A 26,363-nucleotide genomic window follows, 5' to 3' on the forward strand; every position below is an offset into this window, starting at 1 on the left:
ACAAGCTGGAATCAAGATTGCTGGGAGAAATATCAATAACCTCAGATATTCAGATGACACCACTCTTATGGAAGAAAGTGAAGAAGAACTAAAGAGCCTCTTGATGAAAGTGAAAGAGGAGAGTGAAAAAGTTGGCCTAAAGCTCAACATTCAGAAAACGAAGATCATGTCATCTGGTCCCATCACTTCATGGGAAATAGATGGGGAAACAGTGTCAGACTTTATTTTGGGGGGTTCCAAAATCACTGTAGATGGCTACTGCAGCCATGAAATTAAAAGATGCTTACTCTTTGGAAGGAAAGTTATGACCAATCTAGATAGCATGTTCAAAAGCAGAGACATTACTTTGCCAACAAAGGTCTGTCTACTCGAGGCTCTGTTTTTTCCAGTGGTCATGTATGGATGTGAGAGTTGGACTGTGAAGAAAGCTGAGCGCTGAAGAACTGATGCTTTTGAACTGTGGTGTTGGAGAAGACTCTTGAGAGTCCCTTGGACTGCAAGGAGATCCAACCAGTCCATTCTGACGGAGATCAGTCCTGGGTATTCATTGCAAGGACTGATGCTAAAGCTGAAACTCCAGTCCTTTGGACACCTCATGCGAAGAGTTGACTCACTGGAAAAGACCCTGATGCTGGGAGGGATTGGGGGCAGGAGGAGAAGGGGACGACAGAGGATGAGATGGCTGGATGGCATCACGGACTCGATGGACGTGAGTTTGGGTAAACTCCGGGAGTTGGTGATGGACAGGGAGGCCTGGCGTGCTGCGATTCATGGGGTCGCAAAGAGTCGGACATGACTGAGCCACTGAACTGAACTGAATTGATTACTTCTGTTAAAATACACAGTTCTTAAATAGTCTGTGTGAGTGTTATATTTAGAATAAATTCATCAAATCGACTTTTCCTGAATGATGTACAATAAAGATTAGTGAGAATGTGTCTTCAAAAATGAGTTTATTTAATTAGTTTCTCAGATGATTTCTTTATAAGAGCAAAACTTCCAGGTATACTGAGTCTAAGTCACCCAGCACCATCTTATAGTCAGTTGGAATTACTTGGAAATTCACTACTTTATTCTGTCTTTTACTATCAAATTATGTGAGAATTTACTTATTCTTAATAAAGGTGACTTAAGATAAAATAATTGTTATTTAGAGGATCTCACACTCCCAATAAAGTGATACCTCTTAATCTTTAAGATTATAATAATCAGTCTATTGTTATTTCAAATTGGTTTTGAACAAGTGGACATTTTATTATTGAGGTAATTAGACAATTGAACTGGTGATTTTATCACATAATTTGTTGTATTCATAAAAACTTTATATAATATAAAACTAAGTGTATGCAGTTATGTAACCACATATATCTTTGTCTTCATTCACTAGAAATAATTTATTATGTTTCATTTTTAGGGATATTAAACATAACTTTGGAAAAAGATATATTTTATCTAACACTAGGAGAATAATGGATCAGATCTTATCTATATAACAAAAGTTGTATATAGCTGTTGTATTTTAAGATTCCTCAGAATGAATTCATAAACAACTGAGGTGAATATTTTTTCAGAGATTCATCAAAATTTGTTTCTCTCCATAGAGTTTCAGAAATAAACAATTGTGTTTTTGATATTATTGTTTATTTTGGTCTAATACTTGATTATTTATGGTAGAGAAACAGTATACAAGTGCATCTTATTATTTTATGCACATATGCTTAAATTCCTTAGGGTTTACAAAAAACACGAGAGCACAAAGACATATACACAATCACAAACACCTAAGTCATTGATTCACTTAACAGGAACATGTATCCAAACTCCTGACTAAGCCAAATAAGAAAAAAAAAAAAAAAAGGTGAAGTGGGTGGCAGTATCTCCTGGCCAAGTAGTAAATGGTTCAGGCATCACAATTAGTTTTACAAAGAATAAAAAGAAGAAACTCAATTTACTTTTTTCCTTGTTGAAAATAAGGAAGAAAATTCCTATTTTCTTAAGATTTTTCTTTTATATTGGGGTATAGTTGATTAGTAATGTTGTGTATAAAAAAGTGATTACGTTATTCTTCTCAAATTTTTTCCCATTTAACTTATTACACAAATATTGAGCAGAGTTCCCTGGGCTATGTAGTAGGTCCTTATTTTAAATATAGCTATTCTTTTTCAAAACTTTTCCCATTTAGGTTATTACATGAATATGGAGGAGAGTTCCCTGGGCTATACAGTAGGTCCTTATTTTAAATATAGTAGTGTGTACATGTCAATCCCAAGCTCCCAAATTTATCCCTGCCCCTCAAGCCCATGGGGCTGCAAGAGTAGGACACGACTTAGGGACTAAACCACCACTCATCTCTTTGCTAACCGTAAGATTATTTTCTAAGTCTGTGAATCTGTGTCTTTTTTATAAATAAATTCATTTGTATCATTTCTTTAGATTTCACATATGATTGATATCAGATGATATCTGTTGAAGAAACTCAGTTTCTGAAAAGTGAAGATATTCATTCATTCTTTGAGTGAAAAAAATAAAAGTTTTATTTTCACATATTATGTAATTTTAATATAATTTCCACTGACAGTTTAGATAAAGGTAGATTGAAAGTTAAAGTGGCTCAGTCCTGTCCGACTCTTTGCGACCCCATGGACTATAAATTCCATGGAATTCTCTAGGCCAGAATACTAGAGTGGGTTGCCTTTTCCTTCTCCAGGGGATCTTCCCAACCCAGGGATCAAACCAGGGTCTCCTACATTTCAAGTGGATTCTTTACAAACTGAGCTATCAGGGAAGCCCAAAGGCAAACTGGGCTTCCCTCGTGGCTCAGCTGGTAAAGAATCTGGCAAACTGTATATTATCTTATACTTCACTGTTATTAATGTACATGTTAGCTTCTCATTTGAAGACATATTCCTGAAGTCAGGTTTTTATCTTATTCTATATATCCCCTAGCATTAATATTTATTTTTTAGAATATAGAAGGCATTCTGCAATTGTTTGATGAATAAACAATTCTGTCTTCCTATGTTGTTATGAAAAGTATTGGGTACAATACTGGAAATAGAGAAGTAATTTTCAAGATAAATTTCAATAACTGACCAGACCTCTGGTATATATAACATTACTTTGAATGTTTCATTCCTAACAATATTTATTCATGCTATTTCTTTTCTAATGGTGTTTGTTAGTTTTTCTATATGTAGAATGAGAGAAATTCTTTCTTGCAATGGAATGAAGGCAGCAGTGCCTGTGGTATGTGCGATAGAAAGAAAATATCTTTTTTTTAAATCATGAATTGTAATGAATTATGTTGAATAAGCAAGCAGGAAAAATTAATTTTTGAAAACACATTAAAGTAACTTAATTTACTTTAAAATGCAGATTTAGCATCACATTCTGTATACTTTTATGTAAAATTTATAATTAAAAATTTACCAACTAGTATAAGAATATAAATTATACATTAATTTATTATTCAGAAATATAAAATAATGTTAATTTATTCTTATATTATATATGATAAAATACCTTACCACATAATCTAAGCTTTGTATAATTCACTGATTTAAACTTTATTACAACTTATAAGCCATATTCTGAATTTTAGAAATAGGGTCATTAGCTTAAAGAGGCATCCTATTTGAACATGATTTTTAAAAAAATCAAAATTTTAGAACAAATTTTACATTACATTAACAGAATTAAAACACTGGCACTGGGAACTTCTTTTTAGCCAGAGTGAAGCTGAGTGTCAGAGCTTCCCACATGGCTTGAACCCGAGGCTTAGGTTTTAGCTTCCCCAAAAAACATTAACACTAATGCTACACACATGGCCACCGCAGCCAAATTCCAGGCTGTTTTAGAGCAGTGGATGGGGATGGGATGTGCACTTTGCCAGTTACTGTGGTCTACCCAGGAGTTCCTGGGAGCAGCCAGTACCTAACCCTGGATCTTATTAGTTAATTTGTGGTCTTAGTAAATGATATTTATTTTTTATAATGGAGGCATTTAAATAAATTAACAAGTCAATCTGTATGAATACGGCCTAAACTATAAGTTCTAGTCTAAAAAATATTGTTGTTTTCAGGGGAAGTTTCCCTATGGTATGCTCAAGAAGAAAAATAATCTATAAAACATGAGAGCTGAATCAATTTAGTAAGTAGTAATAGATTTTTTCTAAGGTTGTTTTTTTTTTTTGCCACATTGTGTGGCTTATGGGATCATAGCTCCCCAACCACAGATTGAACATGTGCCCTCAGCAGTGCAAGTGTGGAGTTCTAAGCACTGGAATGCAAGGGAATTCTCTTAGTACTCGATTTGAGAGAAGAGCACATATATTTTTTTAAAATACTGATTATGTATAAATTTTCATTGAACAGCTGTATCATTTTCATGGATTTTTGAAACTTTTCATAAGTAAATGGTGAAAAAAACCAAATAGACCAAAGGAATATCAAACAGAACTTAATAAGTAGATTTTTGCTTAAAAGGATTTTTCTAGAAGGATTTTCTTTTCCAAAAGGTAAAACTGAATGGAAAAATATTGCTTTCATTCAATACTATACTAAGTATTTGCTACGCATTTAAAAACCGATGCTTTCAAAATATAATTCTTTTCATTAATTCAAACAGTTATTTACTAAAATATCTATTTGATACCCCAATGTATCAGTAGTGTTTCTAGATGGTTTTTAAATCAATTACATTTAAAATAAAGACATTTGTGGGGGATCTCCTGGTGGCACAGTGATTGGGATTCAGCATTTTCATGGCAATGGCCCAGGTTCAATCCCTGATCCAGGAACTAGGATCCTGCAAGCAGTAAGGTGTGACCAAAAATAAATAAATAAGGACATTATTTTAAAATGAATTTTCACACACTAAAAATTATTGAATTTTTAAAATAAAATAGGTATTATTTCCTGAAATATGACAAAGTTTGGGGCTTCCCTGGTAGCTCAACTGGTAAAAGAATCTGCCTGCAATGCAGGAGACCCAGTTTGATTCCTGGGTTGGGAAGATCCCCTGGAAATGGGATAGGCCACCCCCTTCAGTATTCTTGGGCTTCCCTTGTGGCTCATCTGGTAAAGAATCTGCCTGCAATGCGAGAGACCTGAGTTTGATCTCTGGGTTGGGAAAATCACCTGGAGAAGGGAAAGGCTACCCACTCCAGTATTCTTGCCTGGAGAATTCCATGGACTATACAGTCACAAAGAGTCGGACACACCTGAGCATCTTGCACTTCACTTTGCATGACAGAGTTTAAATAATTTTAGTCTGTTCATCAGGGAAAAAAGATAAACTTTTCAACATTTAATTAAATACAGTAACATTTCATCTTTTAAGGAAACAAAGTTTATGCCATGAAAATCCTAATTTCTTTGTAAATTGAATTGTCTTTCTTCAGTTCAGTTCAGTTCAGTCGCTCAGTCGTGTCCGACTCTTTGCGACCTCATGAATCGCAGCACGCCAGGCCTCCCTGTCCATCACCAACTCCCGGAGTTCATTCAGACTCACGTCCATCGAGTCCGTGATGCCATCCAGCCATCTCATCCTCTGTCATCCCCTTCTCCTCCTGCCCACAATCCCTCCCAGCATCAGTCTTTTCCAATGAGTCAGCTCTTCGCATGAGGTGGCCAAAGTACTGGAGCTTCAGCTTTAGCATCATTCCTTCCAAAGAAATCCCAGGGCTGATCTCCTTCAGAATGGACTGGTTGGATCTCCTTGCAGTCCAAGGGACTCTCAAGAGTCTTCTCCAACACCACAGTTCAAAAGCATCAGTTCTTCGGTGTTCAGCTTTCTTCACAGTCCAATTCTCACAAGCAGCTTTATTGAGATATAAGTTACACACCATAAGAGGAACTCATCAAACATTAGACTTTGAGATGAAGTTTGGGGCTATTCTTATCAGTTACTTGAAGAAAGACTAGTCAAGCAAGTATGAAGAGTGGCAGAGAAAAGTGTGTACAACTATCAACTATTCTACTTCTCGTACATCTCATCCTTCATTGTTATACAACAAATATATATTTCTGAAATTTCTATTCCAGTGTGACAAAATCAAAAGATTCACACACTTCCTAGGTACCTTATTACTAGAAATATTTTGGTTGTTGGCATAGCCTTTCTCCTTCTCCCCTTCCTATCCTACAATCTCAAAGGAAACTTAAATGTATTTTAGAAAAATATGACAAAGATATGAAATGAAATGGTGTATTGCAAATCAGGCAGAAATCAGCACACTGAAAATGAGATTCTAAGTCTTGATAATATGTGTAACTGCTGCTGCTAAGCCACTTCAGTCGTGTCCGACTCTGTGCGACCCCATAGACAGCAGCCCACCAGGCTCCTCCGTCCCTGGGATTCTCCAGGCAAGAACACTGGAGTGGGTTACCATTTCCTTCTCCAAAGCATGAAAGTGAAAAGTGAAAGTGAAGTGGCTCAGTCGTGTCCGACTCTTTGCGACCCCATGGAGTGCAGCCTACCAGGCTCCTCCATGTATGGGATTTTCAGGCAGGAGTACTGCTGAATGTATTTCACCCTTTTAAGAACAATGGTGGGTTTATTTGACTCCCCAGCTGATTTTTCTTGTTTATAATGTCTCATTATTTTTTAATCTATATTGTAACTATTACTTCTGATTCTTGATAATTGATAGCTAACTTTAAAGAATTTTGAAGATCCTAAATAATTCATTTCATCTCATATTATTCTGAAATATTTTATTCTAGCCTCAAAGATAGTAACTAGTTAATGACATCATGAAAATGATTTATTTGTTTCAACGGTATCCTTAGAATGCTTTCTTTGTCATACCAAACTACTAACCTTAACCCCTCTGCCATATTTCCTTTGCTGATGAGCAATATCAATTCTGATATTTCATGAACTCATGACAAATACAGTTCTACAGCATTTAATTTTATAGCATGTTTGTTCAAGATGAGGATAGAAAAGCATTTGCCAGAAAGAGACATTGTATCTATTTTCTCTTTACAAGTGACATTGTAAACCTATTTCCAGGCAGTTATGTGAAAATGTGAGATTTTTTTTCTCCCCTCTAGTCTGCACGTGTACTTAGTCGTGCAGTCATGCCTTTTTATGACCCCATGGATGGTAGCCCTCCAGGCTCCTCTGTTCATGGGACTTTTCAGGCAAGAATACTGGAGTGGGCTGTCATTTCCTCCTCCAGAGGCTCTTCCCAATCCAGGAATCAAATCGGTGTCTCATATGTCTTCTACATTGCAGGTAGATTCTTTACCTGCTGAACCGTTGGGAGAGCCCACTCTTTGGTTTAGAAGACTACTAAGACCACTAAAGATATTTTTAAATTTTAAGATATACAAATCCATATGGGCAGAATCTCAGAATTGGAATCAATTAGAAAATTTCTCTCAGATATTAATTATAGCTTTAAGGATTATGAGAGAGTAAGAGAGAGAGATTTGAGGTCTTGATATATTTATAAATTCAATCACTAAAACCAGAACTATGAGGGTCAGCATTTTTCCTTTATCTTACCACAGGTATCTAATGGCTATTGTAGTTTTTTTCAGTTCTATCTCCTTACTAACTCCTCAACAACTCCGAGAATAATTTTCTCCTTCATATCCACATTGATAGTGCCTTGGTTCAAGTTATCAGCATCTCTAATCTTGTTAGAAATGTACCATTACTGCCATTGCTATCTCTAAATTCATACTTCCAGTTCATCCTCCCAACAATGCCAGAGGGGTCATTCTAAAAAATAAATGTGATCATAATATTTGTCTATTTGAAATTCTACAATAGACCACTATTGTCTAACATAAAGTTCAAATAGTTCAGCTTGGCACACAAATATCCCCCTAATCTGGTCCCTAGACATCACTACAACCCCTCTCCAACTTGGCTTTCTCTATATTTCTAGAATGAAAAATTACTTACCGAATTCACTGAATATTATGCATTTTTAGGAAGTATTAAGCTTTGTGCATGTTTTTTCTGGGCTTCTTGGGTGTCTAGTGGTAAAGAACCACCTGCCAATGCAGGAGACATTAGAGATGTGGGTTTGATCCCTGGGTCAGGAAGATACCCTGGAGGAGGGAATGACAACCCACCCCAGTATTCTTGCCTTGAGAATCCCATGGACAGGGGAGCCTGGAAGGTCCTCTGGGTTGCAAAGAATCAGACATGACTGAAGCAACTTAGCATTCACACATGCTTTTCTACAAGTTCCTCATCATACTTTCTCAAGAAAAATACCTAATATCATGTGATATAAATATTGCACATCTCATCTCTAATGCTTAGTGGCTGCCATTTATTTTAAAAATGAATAATTGACATTAATTTTCTACACTGTATGCTATGTGGGCAATATTAACGTTTTCAGCATTTGATAACATTTTATTCCTTTTTCTTCCAGGAGACAATATTTTTCCTATAGGCAGTTGTTCTGTCTTGTATCCTGCATTTCTAAACACAAAATGTCTAAACATGGAGGTGTTCCTGAAGAATGTTTTCATAACATTTTATTCACTTCTTCCTCCATCTATGTCTTCTTCTTAAGAAGTAAACAAATAACTGGCTATAGCAATGGATAATTAAATGTTGAAATAATCTTTCCTTACCTAAAGGGACATGCTTTTCCTCCTGTCTTTTTTTGCATTGACTTCATCTATAAAATCTTTTCTAATTCTCCAGAGTCTTTAGTACTATTTTTTGTCCATCAGTATTTTAAAGATAAGCAACTCAGTAATGATGGATGAACTAATATTAAATGAATCTTCCCACAGATAAAACCTATAATGTCTGAATTTAAAATGTCTGAACTTAAAATATACATATATATGCATACTTACATATGAGAAAATATGTATGTATATGAGTGAGAAAAAATATTTGAAAGTACTTTGAGAGAGAAAAAAGACAGATGGTCCTTAAAAGAATGGGGTTGTAATAAGTGCGATGATCATGTGTGCTGACTTTTCCCTGCAGGCACTCTCCAGGATTCACACAAGATGTCTGGAACTCAAACAGGAATCTGCAGCCTTACCATCCTGAGAACCTGGAGGACAAATTTAACACACTCCCCTGGATTGTGAAATGTAGGTAATAAATACACTTAAAGGAGGGAATTGTAGAGAGATGCTCCAAAATATATGTAAACTCTCTTTAGATAATGCCAAATTATACAGAAGTGTGGGAGATCCCAGAGGATCCAGTGGCAGAGAACAATAGCAAAAAGCTGAAAAAATTAAGCAGAATCTATAATTTCCACAATCAAGCATCTACACCATCTAGAATACAATCAAAATTTGCTCAGCTTGTGAAGAAACAGTAAAGGGTGACCAATAATCAAAAGTAAAAGAAGTGACTGAAAACAAGATTTTGAAATTTACAGAGAATTTAATGTTTATTTTAAATTTGAAGAGTTCAATGAAAACTATAGTCACTCTAACTAAATGTGAGTTAATCACAACTGCAAAATGAATGTAATGAAAAGAAGCAAATTGAAATTCAAGAAGTGAGAAGTAAAATATCAAAATGGATGGGCCTAAAACCCTACTGTAGACTGCAGGAAAAATCAACTGTATATTTTAGTCCCAGATAGACCACTAGAAGATTTAAAACTGGAAATATAGATTCAAAAATAGTTTTAAAAATGAATATATCCTCAGGTTCCTGTGGTAAAACAGTCAGCATGTACACAACTGGAGTCTAGGGAAAGATGAGAGACATGAGGCTGGAAAAAAAATGGAAGGTTAATGGATTCAAATTTCCCAAATATGGTGAGAACTATATAATTACCGATCAAAGTTCTGTGAACCCTAATCAAGGTAAAATAAAGAAAATCACATCCAGAAACATCTTAGTCAAATTGCTCAAAAATCAAGACAAATAATTTGGAAAACAGAATAAAAGAACAAATTATATATAGGAGAACAATTGTATAGTATATGAATGACAATTGGTTTTTTCATTAAAAAAGGAAACCAGAGGTCAATGGAACAACATCTTTAAAGTATTTTTCAAAATATCCCACAAAACTGTCAACTAAGAAGTCTACGTCATATTAGGGGGCAGACACAACCCATGGTAACCTCTGATTGCTAAGTCCTTATATAATCCCTTTTTGAGTGTTGGGAGAAACTGTGCCTTGTTTCAGCAATTTTATCCATGGTTTTCAAACTAAGAGAAATAAAAGCATATATAAATGAAGTTACATGATTTTTATAGTGGCTTTATTCATAAAATCCCCAAACTGGAAGCAATTTAAAAAATCTATTAACAGGTGAAAGAAATAAAAAATTATGTTTGTATTCCCACAATGGAATGCTGCTTAGCATTACAAAGTGACATGGAGATGACAGAGTCAACAACATAGATGAAACTCACATATATCCTGAGTGAAAGAAGCTGAACACAGAACAGTGCACTCTATACATTTCCATTTATATGAAATTCTAGAACTGGAAAACCCAGGCGGTCATGAAACTAACTATAGAAGTTGTTACTTCTGGGCTGTTCATTGACTAAGAAAGGGCGTGGAAGGCCTTTACATAGCGAAGGAAATAGACTAAACTCATAGAGGAATTTGTTACAAATATGTGTTTGTCAGTGTTCATTTTCACAGGTCAGGCCCAGGAAGCTGACTATGAGATGAAGATGAGCAGGATGGGAGCTGAAGAACTGAATTGCAGGCCCAAATGCTGCCCTATACCAATAAGATCAACCAGCAGAAGAACTGCAGTGTGATTTTAGACATCAACAGATAGCTCATTAAGGATTAACATGAATTTTATAATCCATTATTCCACCAATTAATATAAAAAATATTATACTTTAACATTTAGTGATATACTAGATATATAAATTTTATAAGGAAAGAAATAATTGAATCACCATTTAATCTCTACTCTCTCATTCACTAGTATCAAGCCACTGATCTAATATCTGGGGGAAAAAAATAAAGGAAAATGTATGGTTTCACTTTTTGAATGTGAGATATTTATTTTGAGTGGCAAATTATCAAGCATGAAGATGTAAATGAAAACAATGGTACACAGATATAAATGAATTATAGAAACTTAAATTACTAAATTCTTGCAGAATTTGTGTAAATTAGCAAATTTAACAATTTACAGTTATGCTGGAAAAGATATTTAAATCAACCTTTTATATTAAAAAAATAATTCTGAGGATATATGAATACCATGTATGTAGAGTAACAAATGGTGCAGAAACACCCAAAAAAGTTGTATATGCCATGAGCCATCATTATTTTATTAACATGTTTTATTCCCAGACATATGACTACTTATTAGGTGTTAATTTAATGTTAATATCTTATTTTGTCCCTCCAATATACTTAATCATGTACAGAAGTAATGAAATAACCCCTGCTAAGTATTGTTCTGCAAATATGGGTAATTAGTTTTATTGACTATAATATAAATCCACCTAAAATTCATAACAGGGAAAAACTATATTCTTGAAAATTACTATATATTTAGCTTTCTAGAACATGTCCCTAAGTAAACACTTGTGATATCAAGATTGTATCCATCCATTTGTTCCTCAGGTATCCCCAGACTCTGGTAAACTATTTGCCAATTAATAGGCACATATTAATTTTTAAAGCAAATGACAGATTAAAATTATTAGACATAATTAGTACAATATTTGCAATACTTTTGGTAATATTTTATTTTATATCCAAAGTATTTCATGTAGCTTTCTCTATTATAAAGTAAGCCTGAATATATTCAGAAACTCACCATATATGAGCAGCTGTAAGGGACAACTTTTAAATAAGTGGAATTTTCACAGATTCTGATAATATCAAGGTTTGTAAGCCTAGACCAGATTTGGATATTCTTAATATGGATAACATCTCTATCACAGAGTTAGATGAGAGATGTGAAATAAATAGTGCAAACTTTGTTATAGCCATTAGGACAAGGAGGAAAAAATTTTCTTACTATGAGGGAAATTCAGGATGGATTTAATAACTACAGAATATTGTGTATTTGACCTTAATAGTCTACCCCAAGGTCATTTAAACTTCAATAAAATACACTGGAAATAAAACTTGTGAAATTCAGTATGTATTGAAATTAAAATTTATAAGAATCCTTCTATCCCACTACCACTCTCAGTCAGTGTTAAATTTCATTTTATGGAAAGTATTAATAGGGTTTACACATTTATCTAAGTAAAAAAGAGCTATAAGTTCCGTGTTTAAATTGTGGAATGTATCATAAAAATAATTTCAGTTGCATTATTAAAAGATATTTATTCTCCTCTTTTTATAACACATAAATCACCTGGATATTCCAAGGTTATAACTCGAGTTTTCCTATGAATCAATAGTTTCTTAATTTTATAGCCAAAAAAAATAAAAATAAAAAGTATGCAATCTAGAATAGTAGATCTTGGTCCTGTTCACTGATAATTTCTCCACCTTTGGCACAGTGAGGAGTTGCACTTTTCTACTTTCAGAACTGTGCCCATTTTGATGACTTTTGGTCAAAGAAAAGAGATAGTCGCTTCTGTATAGGAAGATTTAATTTTTAGTGCAAGATTCTAGATACCTCTGCACTGATGATTGTGGAAATATTTGTTGATGTTTAGGTGTACATGTAGCCATCACTGGCACAAAAACCAGGACTTGAAGGAAATTTTACAAGAGCAATTAATACCTTTGAGATTCAAAATGTTGTGTTGCTATTGTTGTCCCTGTTGTTGTTGTAATTGCAATATATCTTATCATACCTTGATGGATAACTTCAGTGTTATTTCTAAGTTATAGTAGAGAAGAAAAATCATAAACTTTCTGTCTAGTAAAGAAAACAACATAAATCATTCATTGAAATACTAAGTATCAAGAAGGATAAAACCAATGCCTAGGACAGAAAGGAGAAGTCTACATTCAGATGTATATTCCAGCATTATCCCAAATAGTAGAGTTTCAGTTAAGAGAACAGGAGGTGGCATTTAGAAAGACTGTGTATCAAATGTGTAGTTTAAGCACAAAGGTTTTACTCACTTTTCTCAAAAGCACATTTTCTTATAAATTTCAGACTATGTATTTACAAAATAAAAAAGTCACTAATTCAGAATATTATGTGAACTACCAAAAAATAAGTTATAAATGTGTTTATGTCAATAAAGTGCCTAAAACCTTTGGTATCTATTTATTTTTTAATTAAAACTTAGATATGGATGGTTTCCTAGAGTATAATTCTAAAACTTTTCCTTATTTGTTATTTCAAATTAAGAGCCTGTAATTTTCTTTTCTTGAATCTGGGGGATGACAATATGCAAACCCAGGTGTGGATTCTAACTTGTATGTGCTCTCTGTTGTTTTATTTCTGTATCTTAATCATAATTAAATAGAATTATATGTCCTTTTTAGTTTTCCTCATTAGTTATCTTTACCAAAATGATAAAAAGAATAAGGTAAATTTTCTTACATACCAATTAGGATTCTACCATAACAGAATTAAAGTTAGTAAAATGTAAGCAAAAAAGTATAATCATTCTTTCAAACTCAAAAACAAATTAGAAAATACAGTAGAAGCACTGTGCAATGAAACTCTTAATTCATTATAGATTCTGTGCTTTCTGTTGGCAAAGAAACAGGTTGGCAATAACACTTACTGAAATTGGAACCAATAATAATTTCTGTTTTGAAAAGATATACCAATTAATTAGTGATGTGAATGGCTCTATTATTAAGAACATGGGCTTCCCAGGTAGCTCAGAGGTAAAGAATCCACCTGCCATTACAGAAGATATGGATTTGATCCCTGGATCTGGAATATCCTCTGGAGAAGGAAATGGCAACCCTCTCCTGTATTCTTGCCTGCAGAATCCCATGGAGAGAGGAGCCAAGAAGACTTCAGTCCACTTTGGTCACATAAGAATTTACCTCAACTTAGAGACTAAACAACAACTTGATTGTCTGTGTATTATGTTTCAAGAAAATGTTTGGTTGCACATTTCACTGTTTGGTCACCCCCAAAAATACATTTATACTGACATTTGTAATTCTTTCATGAACAGCCAAAATTCCACAGAAACATTTTCAAGTATTACCTTAACAGCTCTCTATATTAAACATATTAACTTTGTTCAATTTTGTTATAAAAGTGCATTCATTTTCATCTTAGTGCATGAAATATAACTTTAAAGGAGAGATAAGTTTGCCAGTTGTTCAATTTTCACAATATTTAGCATTCTTTTCAAGAAACAACATGAGAAATGATGCTTGTAATAATAGCTAATATTTGTATGGCACTTGCTGTGCCAAATTATGATCCTACTGCTTTATATTGCTTATCTCATTTATTTTAACAACCAACCTATGTGCCTGGTCCTATTATTGTAATTCCCTGAGGCTAAAATGCTTAAGATTATTGCCCAAGTAATTCATTTAATTCAGTATGGATATTAAACCAAAATGGTAGGCACAGGCTACAGAATGTGCTCCCATAACTGTCATATTGATTATGAATCTTGTGTAGGGCCTTATATTTTAAGATTCATTATCATTACATGTGATGATATACTGGGATCTCCATTGTTCTTATCCAGTGTCTGGGGCCGTGGTCAGAATGAAACTTTTTAAATCAGAATACCATACAAAACAATTCACAGAGCCAAATGGTGTTACAGTAGGTGGGTAGCTAGATATGAGCAGAGAAATGGGGTCAGGGGCAGGGGGGAGGAAACTACTCCTCTTGTTATTAGCGGAGGTCTGTGGACAGACAAGGAAAGCAGGAGCCTTCAAACTAACAGAAAAACACACATTTTGCGTGATAAGGGTCCAGTTCAGTTCAGTTCAGTCGCTCAGTCGTGTCCGACTCTTTGCGACCCCATGAATCGCAGCACACCAGGCCTCTCTGTCCATCACCATCTCCCAGAGTTCACTCAGACTCATGTCCATCGAGTCAGTGATGCCATCCAGCCATCTCATCCTCAGTCGTCCCCTTCTCCTCATGAACCCAATCCCTCCCAGCATCAGAGTCTTTTCCAATGAGTCAACTCTTCACATGAGGTGGCCAGAGTATTGGAGTTTCAGCTTTAGCATCATTCCTTCCAAAGAACTCCCAGGGTTGATCTCCTTCAGAATGGACTGGTTGGATCTCCTTGCAGTCCAAGGGACTCTCAAGAGTCTTCTCCAACACCACAGTTCAAAAGCATCAATTCTTCGGTGCTCAGCCTTCTTCACAGTCCAACTCTCACATCCATACATGACCACAGGAAAAACCATAGCCTTGACTAGACGGACCTTAGTCGGCAAAGGAATGTCTCTGCTTTTGAACATGCTATCTAGGTTGGTCATAACTTTTCTTCCAAAGAGTAAGCATCTTTTAATTTCATGGCTGCAATCACCATCTGCAGTGATTTTGGAGCCCCCAAAAATAAAGTCTGACACTGTTTCTACTGTTTCCCCATCTATTTCCCATGAAGTGATGGGACCAGATTCCATGATCTTTGTCTTCTGAATGTTGAGCTTTAAGCCAACTTTTTCACTTTCCTCTTTCACTTTCATCAAGAGGTTTTTTAGTTCCTCTTCACTTTCTGCCATAAGTGTGGTGTCATCTGCATATCTGAGGTTACTGATATTTCTCCCGGAAATCTTGATTCCAGCTTGTGTTTCTTCCAGTCCAGCGTTTCTCATGATGTACTCTGCATAGAAGTTAAATAAGCAGGGTGACAATATACAGCCTTGATGTACTCTTTTTCCTATTTGGAACCAGTCTGTTGTTCCATGTCCAGTTCGAACTGTTGCTTCCTGACCTGCATACAGATTTCTCAAGAGGCAGGTTAGATGGTCTGGTATTCCCATCTCTTTCAGAATTTTCCACAGTTTATTGTGATCCACACAGTCAAAGGCTTTGGGGTAGTCAATAAAGCAGAAATAGATGTTTTTCTGGAACTCTCTTGCTTTTTCCATGATCCAGCAGATGTTGGCAATTTGATCTCTGGTTCCTCTGCCTTTTCTAAAACCAGCTTGAACATCAGGGAGTTCACAGCTCACGTATTGCTGAAGCCTGGCTTGGAGAATTTTGAGCATTACTTTACTAGCATGTGAGATGACTGCAATTGTGCGGTAGTTTGAGCATTCTTTTGCATTTCCTTTCTTTGGAATTGGAATGAAAACTGACCTTTTCCAGTCCTGTGGCCACTGCGGAGTTTTCCCAATTTGCTGGCATATTGAGTGCAGCATTTTCACAGCATCATCTTTCAGGATTTGAAGCAGCTCAACTGGAATTCCATCACCTCCACTAGCTTTGTTTGTAGTGATGCTTTCTAAGGGCCACTTGACTTCACATTCCAAGATGTCTGGCTCTAGATTAGTTATCACATCATCATGTTTCTCTGGGTCATGAAGATCTTTTTTGTCCAGTTCTTCTGTGTATTCTTGCCACCTCTTCTTAATATCTTCTGCTTCTGTTAGGTCCATATCATTTCCGTCCTTTATTGAGCCCATCTTTGCATAAAATATTCCTTTGGTATCTCTAATTTCTTGAAGAGATCTCTGGTCTTTCCCATTCTTTTCTTTTCCTCTATTTCTTTGCACTGATCGCTGAAGAAGGCTTTCTTATCTCGTCTTGCTATTCTTTGGAACTCTGCATTCAGATGCTTATATCTTTCCTTTTCTCCTTGGCTTTTCGCCTCTCTTCTTTTCACAGCTATTTGTAAGGCCTTCCCAGACAGCCATTTTGCTTTTTTGCATTTCTTTTCCATGGGGATGGTCTTGATCCCTATCTCCTGTACAATGTCACAAAGCTCTGTCCATAGTTCATGAGGCACTCTATCTATCAGATCTAGGCCCTTAAATCTATATCTCACTTCCACTGTATATTCATAAGGAATTTGATTTAGGTCATACCTGAATGGTCTAGCGGTTTTCCCTACTTTCTTCAATTTGAGTCTGAATTTGGTAATAAGGAGTTCATGATCTGAGCCACAGTCAGCTCCTGGTCTTGTTTTTGTTGACTGTACAGAGCTTCTCCATCTTTGGCTGCAAAGAATATAATCAATCTGATTTTGGTGTTGACCATCTGGTGATGTCCATGTGTAGAGTAGCAGACAAAGAAAGGTGAGGAAAGGCAGGAATCTCTTGCTTCTAATGTAACATTTGGCTTGTTGTGCTCTCATTAGCATGAGATTAGCTTTGCAGATAAGAAGTACCCATCACACACCTATATCCTGACACTTCTAATCTAAGCTAAACAAGGACAAAAATCCTTCCTTGCCTTGGGAAGATGGAGCTGGGATGAAAATCAGGAAGTCTACCCACAAACTCCTCCTTTCCCAGTGAATATTCTGCCCCTTCATTTGTATGCAGTTCATAACCATCTTGCCAAAGAAATCCAGGGGGCAGCTTCTTACCAAAAAGCCTGCTCCCCATCTGAGAGACTATCCTTGCTTAAACAAATTTTCACTTTACTTTATTAAAGTAATAAATGTCATCTCCAAATTCTGTGTCAACTCCAAAGTCTCTCCTGATGAAGAAAGAACCTTAAACTCATGGCCAACAGTGTGATTACAAATTTAGTCTTGGTGACCAGGCAGGCAATACTGTATTACATTGTTAATGAACTGTAGTTCATTTACTATAAAGACTAACTGACAAAAATGTTCGTTATTGTGTCATTAAGGTTTTTTTTTTTTTTTTTGTATACTAATTCAACTTAACCAACACACAAGAGTTCTTTCCTTTGGGAGGAATGATTATTTACCTCTATTTGAATGTCTAAGCTTTTCATAGCAGTGATACATGCATTTTTAAGATTATGTATTCTTACATTTGAACAAAAAGGTTTTCCTTCAATTTCTTTTTAAGGGAGAAATCAGACTTTGATTTTGTTTTTGATATGATATACTCAACCCTTATAAAATGACACGTTAACTGGAAATACTTTGTTCACAAAGTAATCTGCTTTTACATAAAAAATGCAAACAAATAAAGCTAAAGAAGTTTTTCAAATTGCTACTATTTTCATTCTACCAGCTGTGTGTGAAAATTCTAGTTGATCTACACCTTTGCTAGAACCTGGGGTCATCAGATGTTTAAAATTTCACTTTTCTAAAGGTGGTGTAGTAATATCTCATTATGGCTTCTTTTATATTGCCCAATGACCAATCATTTGGGGAATGTCTTTGATTTGCTGGTCATTTGTATATTGTATTTTCTTTTGTGAAGTGTATGTTGAAATAGTTTGCACATATTTATGTTGATTGTTGCCTTATTATAAAATTCTAAGTGTATTTTTTATAGTCTGCACAAAAAACTCTTTATTAAATAAATGTTTAGAGATATTTTCAATAATTTTAGTTTCTAAATCAAAATAGATAAATTTATAATCTAGTATTATAGAAATAACTGCTAGAACAGAAAAAATAAAAAATCATTGAAATATGTTACCCTTTGAGATTAAGGAGATTTTTTTTAAGTCAATAGTGTTACAAGAATTTGATTTTTAATTTCAAGTATGTATTTCATTTTGTAATGGCACATATAATCTTACCAATTGTTTGTCCAATTTTTATGATATTGGAATACATAAAACTGCAGAAATTTGGAAATAGACATAGCAGTTTTACCCCTAAGGCACTGAAAACATGCATATTCTCATATAGAGGTGTCACATGTGACCTAAGGCAATTTAGGAACTTAGCTTTCCTCACTGTGCAGGGGAAAAAAAAAAATCTTCTGCCAATCAGAAGCATTCTAAAACTTGCTGACAAAGAAAAATACTAGTATTGCTAATTCTAAAAATTTGAAAATTATCACTTGACAGGTAGCAGATTAAACTCATTTGAAAAATTAATTTGGAATGCTTAAATAAGATCCTTGTTTTATTTTGTTGTTAACAATATAATTTTAAAATAAGTAATCAAATATTTTTAAAGTAATACCTTTTCTTTCTTCCTCTTTCTGAAATATGATGCCATAATAACTTAAAAGGTAACAATAATATATTTTAATTTCACTACCATGATAGTCACTATATGTTTCTTCTGTGAGGTAGCACTGTGCTTCCCTTGATGCTATGGAAGAGTTTACATTGGGTTGAGAGGTGTCTTGGGGAATATTAATGTTTAAGAGAGAGGTATTGAAATTGGAACTTGGCAATATACTTTATTCAGAAGATGAATCTTATTCTTTGTATGTAAGTAGACAGAAGCAAACTGTTTATTCATAGGGAAATAAAGAAAATCAGCTTGTGCTCCGGATGCTATGCTTACAAAAAAAAAAAAAAAAAAAAAATTAAACACTACTATTGGGAAATGTCAGAAGGAAATGTCTTCACACAAACACAAGGCAGAGATTTTTAAAATTAACATACCAACATTTTGAACTGACTCATTGGAAAAGACCCTGATGCTTGGAAAGATTGAAGGCAGGAGGAGAAGGGGACAACAGAGGATGAGATGATTGGATGGCATCATCGACTGAATGCATATGAGTTTGAGCAAACTCCAGGAGATGGTGGTGGACAGGGAAGCCAGGTGTGCTGCAGTCCACGGGGTCATAAAGAGACGGACACGACTGAGCAACTGAACTGATACCAACATTTTAAAAATCTACCTTTCAACTTTATAATTCTATGCTTGTTGACATACAGATAGAATATGATAATGTTTTGTATATCTCTCCATTTTTACAGGTACACTGTCTATCCAAATTATTTGCAAAATTAAATTCACATTGATAAATTAGGTGAAATCAATTACCAATATAATATGTATAAAAACTAACATACTATTTCAGTTCAGTTCAGTTCAGTTGCTCAGTTGTGTCCAACTCTTTGCGACCCCATGAATCCCAGCATGCCAGGCCTCCCTGTCTATCGCCAACTCCCGGAGTTCACTCAGACTCACGTCCATCGAGTCAGTGATGCCATCCAGCCATCTCATCCTCTGTCATCCCCTTCTCCTCCTGCCCACAATCCCTCCCAGCATCACAGTCTTTTCCAATGAGTCAAGTCTTCCCATGAGGTGGCCAAAGTACTGGAGTTTCAGCTTTAGCATCATTCCTTCCAAAGAAATCCCAGGGCTGATCTTCTTCAGAATGGACTGGTTGGATCTCCTTGCAGTCCAAGGGACTCTCAAGAGTCTTCTCCAACACCACAGTTCAAACGCATCAATTCTTTGGCGCTTAGCCTTCTGAAACAAATTAAATAGGCATAAATTCTGGAAAATGTCATAATTAATTATGGAGGTACTGATTGAATTTGGCTCTTCCTTTCTTCCATAGTAGCAGTGTTTAACCTATGCCTATGTTATCTAGATGTTGAATATATTTTCCACTATTTTTTAAAATTTTTACCTGCAATCATATTTCTAAGTTCACACAAACAGAAGTTAAACATAAGATTTGTATACCAATCCTACCTCATGCGACTAAAAGAAAATTTCTGCCCCGAAGTCTGTCTCTCTTATTCCTGAGATCTGGAATTTGCACAAGGCAGAAACCATCTCTGAATAAGTAAATGTGTTCAAAACGCCAGCAAAAGGTGGGATGCTCCTGCTGCTGCTGCTGCTAAGTCACTTCAGTCGTGTCTGACTCTGTGCGACCCCATAGGTGGCAGCCCACCAGGTTCCTCTGTCCACGGGATTCTTCAGGCAAGAACACTGGAGTGGGTTACCATTTCCTTTTCCAAATGGTGGGATAACACTAGAATAAACTAAAATCCTTGAATAGCCATGTGGAACAGAGTCATTCCAGTTCTGACCATTCGCCTGGCAAGTATGACTTGAGAAAGATGCCTGTAGGATTTTATCTAGCCACATATACCTTGGATTTATTGGTTAAAGCCTATTAGCAAAAAAGTAGTTAACAACTGGAAGAAAAAATAAAAACTGAGAATAAATAGCTTTCAATGAGGCAATACATTATTAGGATGACAAAATTTTCATATCTGAATGCTATATCTTAATTATATTACATGAAAAAACTGTCAAATGTATGGAAATATCCATGATGATATTACTTGTTATATCACATCTTAATCAAGAGAAGAGTATTTTTAAGAGAGGTGAAAAGATATTGCTATCATATAAAAGTAAACATTTTAAAACTATATTGATACATATATGTATAAACTAATATAACACACATAATTACTATAAATTTCACATATTTATACTGGACTATTAAATCATGTAATTATTATTTTAAGGTATTTCCATGCAATCTCAAAATATGGACAGTTTATTCCCTATTGGAACACTTACAAGTGCAACTTGCTAAAAACAGGTTTTTTGTCTTATTCAACATTAAAAAAAATGTATTGTATCCTGAAATAAGTTATTAGTGTCATAAAACTGCCAGTTAAAATAATAAAAATTAATTTTTTTAAGACAAAATGTTGTCTTAGTATTTCTCTAACTTTTGTTACATGAATCTATCATGTACCACCAGTAGAACACATTCTTTAAGCTGATACTTCAGTTAGGATTTTTTCAGATAGCAGAAAGATGAGAAAATAAAGTTCATTTTTGGAAAAATCAGTGGGAATTATGCAAAGCTCACTTTAATGGGAAGTCAGCTAGTGCATCTCCAAACTCCTCTGACCTTACTGGACTATAAATATGATTCTAAACTTGAGCATCCAAATTGATCAAAATTTTTTACCTGGGCTCACTTGAAAACTAGAAAAATAGCCAGCCTGTCTCATAAGTGTTATCACAAAAAATAGCAATATAGTATATAACATTCAGATAAAAGATGTATTTCATATTTTCCTTCAATACTTCCTTCCTTGCCAATGTCCAGTAAACTTTGTCTAACATGCAAAAGAATAAATGATAAGTTAAATGGTCAATATAAGTGGTTCCCATTATATTGATATTTTTAGAATATTAAAACTCTATATCATACTGAGAAATAAATGAGAAACAAATAAAATTCATAATTTTAGAGGATAAACTGAAGAATGCATTATGCCAACAAAAGTAATTATATAATATCTTTATAGTTATATTGGTAGACATTTTACTACCACTGGTAGATCTTTGGTAGACAAAACTTCAAATATGAGCAATCATTGCAGAAAATATTATTAAAAAACCACCATTAAAATAAATTTGAAGAAAACTACCTATTAGTTATAAACCGTTAGGACTTCATCAAATTCAAGGTTGGTTAACTATTATCCTCATCAAGGAGAACGGTCTACTTGTTTGACCAAATAACAACAGCAACGCCAAAGGTGAACACTGTTTGCAAGACAAACATTCATGGAAGAAGAAAGTATTAAAGAGTAGAGAATACCATATAATTTTCAAAAGATTACTGGGTATTTATCACCAATCAAAATTAATCTATCTCTTTCCCTGCCACCCCTGCTTTTCCTGTTTATGACCAGTAACATAGACTAATTATAGTTCTACCCCTGACCTGCAAATAAAGATTAAGTAAAATGGATCATGAGAAAGGTAAAACAGCCATGTTAGTTCCAACAGATTGCATTAGAAATAAATTTGTAGTTTGGAGTATGAAATCTTCACTCTAACAAAGGCAGTAATGGTAGTTTTAATCATTGATCGTTCTGAAACAAGATTTTTAAAAGTGTCTTTACAAAACTTTCTGGCCAATTGATCTTGGGAAAATTACTTAAAATTTCCTTCCTTCAGTTTCCTTAATTATAAGGTTGGCATAATAATAATTCCTATATTTTATTTATTTATTTATTTATTTATTATTTTTTTTAATTCCTATATTTTAAACTTATGTACTTTAACTGAGTAGCTTCCTAGGACTGCCATAAAAAATTTTTTAGAACTTGGTGGTGGGCAACAAGAGAAATGTATTCTCTTACACTGCTCAAACTTAGAAGAACAAAATCCAGGTGTCAGCAGGCTTATGCTCTCTCTGATAGGGTTATAAAGGAATCCTTTCCAGCCTCTCCCTAGCTTCTAGCATCCCTGACAATTCTTGGAGTACCTTGGATAGTGACAGCATAAATCCAATCTCTGCCTTTGTTCTCACATGACTTTCATTTCTGTGTGTCCCTTCTTCTTTTAAGGACATTGGTCATTGGGTTTATAGTCTACTTTCATCCAGAATGATCTCATCTTAACTTAATTACATCTGCAAAGCCCTATTTCTGAAAGAGAGCACATCTGAAACTCTAAGTAGAATTTTGTCTATTCAAGCAATTACACTATTATAGACTTATTAACAATTCATTTTATAGTATTATATTTAATCTAACACATCTGTGCAATCTCATATTACTAAACAAACAAACAAACAAACAAACAAAAAAAAACCTGTCTTAGGTTTTAACTTTATACAATTGAATTTGAAAAGAAACTAACCAATTAGAGACTTTGACTAAGAATTTGTGACTTCACTTTGGGAATTATAAAGTAGCTTAGAAGAGACCAACACAATAAGTGACTTCAATAAAGAAAGATTATTGAATTTAAAATATTTATACTTTAAAAGCTTTAGATAGTTGTTAAATCAAAAACTTATGAGGATATTCACTTTAGGCCATGATGAAGTAAGTGAGGCCAAATTTACCATACATCATAAAAACTAAAAAACTGAACAAAATATATTAAGCAGGTGCTTTCAGTTATTGGACAACAGGTAGCAAATGGCTATGCTCCCTGAAACAAGGAAAATAAATGAGGTGAATATCAATATCACCCCAACTCTTTACCTAGGGATATCTCCCTGCCCGATGTTCAGAATGAAACGTTCAAGTAGACAGTGTTTGTCTCAAAGCTAAGGAGACAGAAATTGGAGTTGAAAATTTGGAAGTTGATAGAAATTGTGGGCATAAACAGTAACATGTAGGAGAGACATAGGACAAGAGCTATAAAGCTGCAGAATATTTTCTGGATTCTTTGATATAATACTACTCTGATCATGCATAAAGCATGTGCCACTGGTCAAGAAAAACAAACATGCAAACAGAAAGAAGCAAAAAGTAGGTAGCAATAATAAATAATTCTCACAGCACACATAAGGTGGGAGAAATTTGAATTCATACAGTCAGAAACAAGACTGTTGAACAGGAGATGATCAGTAGAAAACTAGGAAGAAACAAGCTTCTGTAATATGGCTAAATTAGCCTGAGTAAAGACTAAACCAACCTTTAACAAAATTTATGAACAAGCTTCCAAAAGATGAATCTGATTAGCAAATTACTTGCCAGTCATTTTACAACAATCCAAACCTCAACAATTTAACAATCATAATGTCTGTCTAATCATATTTACTATTTGTAAAAGAATCAGCAAATTTGACTCATAATCAGGAGAATTTTATAAGGTAATAAAAATAGATAATAAAATGACAGAAGATGAGATCAGTATACAATAATCCTAAAGGAGCTATTATAAATATGCTTAATAATTTAACAGAACACATGAATATAAAAAGAGGAGAAATGGAAAAATGTGGAATTACTAGAAACAGAAGTTGAAAAGATTGAATTTATTGAGTGAAATTAAGATTTCATGAGGAGTTGCAGGAGGCAAAAAAAAAAAAAAAAAAACACTCAACTTGAAGACAGTGATCGACCCTAGCTAAACTGAATCACAGAGGGAAAAAAATAATTTGTACAAACTATCCCTGATCCCAGGGATCAAGCCAACTAACACAAATGCTATTGAATTTCTAGAAGGAAGGGGGATATAAAAAATACTGTATGTATGAAGAAATGGTAGCTAAAAATTTCCCAAGTTTGAAGAAAAATGTTTCTGGAAACAAGTATTCATCAAACTCCAAGTAAGATAAACACAAAGAAAACCACACCCAGCCATATTATAATAAAGTTAATAAAAGTCAGTGATAAAAAATATTTAAAGGACCAATATATATAAAAAGATACAATACATTCAAAGGAACAATTTAAAAGAATAATCTCAGTTTTCTCATCAGAAAATACACAACTCAAAGAACAGTGGAGAAACATCCTTGATGTATTAAAAGAAAAGGAAGAATTATCAACCAAGGTTTTAAATATACAGTTAACATTTGCTTCTGAAAGGAAAGTAAAATAAAGACATTAACAGACAAGCAAAAGCAGAGAGCTTATGCTCCTAGTACATCTTCATTACAAGAACTGCTGAAAGCGAACACTTCCTTTTTCTGCCTAGCACGTAGAAGCTGGAAAGAACATCACTCCCACACTGACAAGTAGAAACAGCTGGGTGATCTACAAAATAATAACTTTTTCTGAACCTAGCAGAGAGCCGAGTTCATATGACAATCAACCAGCCTGTGTGCTTAGAGAAGACAGCACCTCAAATGAGCACTGCAAACCTCTGACAAGGCCTCCAGTCAGGCAGGTAAGAAGTTGCTAAAATGTTTACTGAGTGGCTAAAGGGGCCAGTTGTGATCTAGCATGAAAGTACAGAACCCAGTGGCCTTTGTACAGACACAGGGGCCTTTGAATGTATTTGCAGGGTGTTCTGTACAGACCTCGCTAAGTTCTCATGAAAAAGACGGGGCAGGGAGAGTCCAGAGAAAACTTCTTTGGCTGAGGCAGGAACAGGGAGTGACAGTGCTGTAGGAAAGGCATATACCCTGCTTGGTTCCTTCTACCTTGAAAAACCAAAGACTTAAGCCCTACATGGAAGGACAACAAATTCAGTATAGGAAGATCCACTGCAGAGGGTAACTAGGAGAAATAAACCTGCCTACTTCTCAAGGTTGGGAAGAAAACTAACCCGGACCCACACCATTAGACTCTCCTATTATGTTGTTGCTGTTACGTTAGTCAGTAAGTCATGTCTGACTCTTTCATGACCCCATGGACTTTTGCCTGCCAGGCTCCTCGGTTCATGGGGTTTCCCAGGCAAGAATACTAGAGTGGGTTGCCATTTTCTTCAGGGAACCTTCCCAACCTAGGGATTGAACTACTTGACTTCCCTGATGGCTCAGATAGTCAAGTGTCTGCCTACAATGTGGGAGAGCCAGGATTGATCCCTGGGTCAGGAAGATCCTCTGGAGAAGGAAATGGCAACCCACTCCAGTACTCTTGCCTGGAAAACCCCATGGACGTAGCAGCATGGTAGGCTATAGTCAATGGGTTTCAAAGAGTCAGACACGACTGAGTGACTTCACCTTTAGAGATTGAACTTATGTCTCCTGTTTGGCAGGAAGATTCTTTACCGCTGAGCCACCTGGGAAGCCCATCCAATCATTTAAACAGCTGGAGATTAGGGAATTGTTAGAGACTAAAGAATCCACAGAAAATGTTAGCTTCATCCTCTTCTATAATTCTTGATTGATTGATAATTTTTCTAGGGAAAGGATAACTCAGAGGGGATTAATCTAAAAAGCAGTAGTGGAAAGTTAAAAAGAGAGCAGAGATTGTAAGAAGCGACATACTATAGCT

The sequence above is a fragment of the Oryx dammah genome, unplaced genomic scaffold, assembly GCF_014754425.2.
Source record: "Oryx dammah isolate SB20612 unplaced genomic scaffold, SCBI_Odam_1.1 HiC_scaffold_19, whole genome shotgun sequence".
Taxonomy (NCBI): Eukaryota; Metazoa; Chordata; class Mammalia; order Artiodactyla; family Bovidae; genus Oryx; species Oryx dammah.